The sequence below is a fragment of the Triticum aestivum genome, chromosome 2D, assembly GCF_018294505.1.
Source record: "Triticum aestivum cultivar Chinese Spring chromosome 2D, IWGSC CS RefSeq v2.1, whole genome shotgun sequence".
NCBI classification, from domain to species: Eukaryota; Viridiplantae; Streptophyta; class Magnoliopsida; order Poales; family Poaceae; genus Triticum; species Triticum aestivum.
In genome coordinates this window covers 449,576,768-449,578,788 of record NC_057799.1, presented here as the reverse complement: position 1 = coordinate 449,578,788, position 2,021 = coordinate 449,576,768, and the positions used below count along the sequence as shown (strand labels likewise).

At 49.2% G+C, this 2,021-nt stretch overlaps 1 pseudogene; it reads left to right on the top strand.

Annotated features, from left to right (window-relative positions):
• The first annotated feature begins 601 nt into the window (after positions 1-601).
• On the top strand, positions 602-1,808 carry LOC123055832 (uncharacterized; annotated as a pseudogene).
• Positions 1,809-2,021: the final 213 nt, after the last annotated feature.

The following is a 2,021-nucleotide window of genomic DNA, read 5'->3' as shown; positions in this document are numbered from 1 at the left end:
AAAGACTTATATTTAGGAACGGAGGGAGTACCTGTCATCAGACTTGAGATTGTGTTAGTTCGACATGTACATGAACATGGCCAACTGATCTGTTTCTTCAGAATATTAGCTGTTCACATTCGATCTAACTGGAGTACATCAGACTAGAATGTCAGTGGTCTTTCTGGACGAAATATCACGTGACAAGTTATTTGTTGGCGATCTACATGATAATGTATAGACATATCAGTGTATGATCGAAAACGTTGAAGATTGGATCAAGCTCCAAGAATATTCTGATTTCCTTAGCTCAATACCAAGTGCTGATTGTTAACTGGACATTATCACTTCATGTGCAGTATCATTAAGAACCGGTGCCAAGGCATATTTGATTCAAAGAAAATCCATACGAATCTTTGAGGACTATATTTCATACGATTTTTTCCACGATCTCATTTGATTTATTAGATCCAGCTTTTGGTACCTGTTTGTGTTCATTTGCGCCATGATAATCAGATTGTTTTAGAATGTATATCTATACATTGATTAGGACATTTGATTAAGGATGTGTCTAGATACATCCATTTCTGCGACAAGTAATTCCGAACGGAGGGAGTACATTATTTGGTTTTATGCGAAGATTTATGCATTTTTTTATTTGATTAATCAAATGATGCAGGTGTTAGAGATGTGACTTTGTTAACTCTCATCTAGATGGGAATTAGCAAATCCGTTTGATTAACTTTATAGGTATGTTCGGGCAAAATAACCATGCACCTGTCTGCCTAGGCCTGCTACCCAACGGAAACTTCAAAAAGGAACCCGAGAAGTCACAGTTGAAGAACGGCACGGTGGTCACGGGAAGCTACTCGGTACCATACTGGGAGACTTCAGGGTTCATCGAGTACATCGAGTCAGGGCACAAGCAGGACGACATGATCTTGGCGGTGCCCGAGGGAGCCAACGCCTTGCGTCTGGCAACGCGCCACCATCCGGACGCAGTTCAATGTCACCCGTCACATGTACTACTCCATCACCTTGATCGCCGCTCGGTCGTGCGCCCAGGAAGAGAAGCTCAACGTGTCGGTCGCCCCCAACTCCGGCATGCTTCCCATCCAGAGCGTGTACACCAACACCGGCTGGGACTCCTCTTCCTGGGCCTTCAGGGCGAAGCATAGCGATGTATGCCTGTCCATCCACAACACCGGCATCGAGGAGAACCCGCGTGCGGCCCTGTCGTCATCGCCGTCGCCATTAAGGCCCTCTAACCTCCCCATCATAATCATTCTAGTGGTACGTACGATAAAAATGTTCAGCATGTCTGAAAGGAACTACTGGAGGAGTATATGTGATCAATTGAGAAATCTAACTCGGAACGAACAGGCAAAATGCTGAGGAATGGGGACTTCGAGGAGGGCCCGTACATCTTCCCGGACACGCCGTGGCGGCCTGGCGGGTGCTGGTGCTGCCCAACGTCGAGGACGAGCACTCGCCTCTTCTAGGGTGGATGATCATGTCGGAATCGAAGGTCATCAAGTACGTTGACACGCCGCACCACGTTGTGCCGCACGGCGCGCGCGCGCCGTGGAGCTGGTCGCCGGTTTGGAGTGCACGCTGCTGCAGGAGGTGAGCACCGTGCCTGGACGATCGTACAAGCTCTTGTTCTCCGTCGGCGACGCGGGCAATGGTTGCAACTGGTCGCTGGTCGTGGGCGCGTATGCGGGGCAGGAGACCAAGGTGTCGTACGAGTCCCAAGGCACGGGCGGGTCCAAGCTCGCCTCCACTTCACGTCGATTGCCAACCAGACGCGCGTGGTGTTCCACAACTGAATCACCACGGACGTGTTTGGTAGCCGTAGGAGCCGGCCTGGCTAGGTCAGTCTGGCTCAACTGAGCCTGACTGAAGAAAAATAGGTAAAAAGTCCATATGTGCATATTGTTTGGTTGCCCCTATTTAGGTCTTCGTGCATTAGGGGAGCAATTTTGGCATAACGTTTAGTTGCCTGCATTGGCTCGGCTCATGCAACTACACGGTGTTTGGTT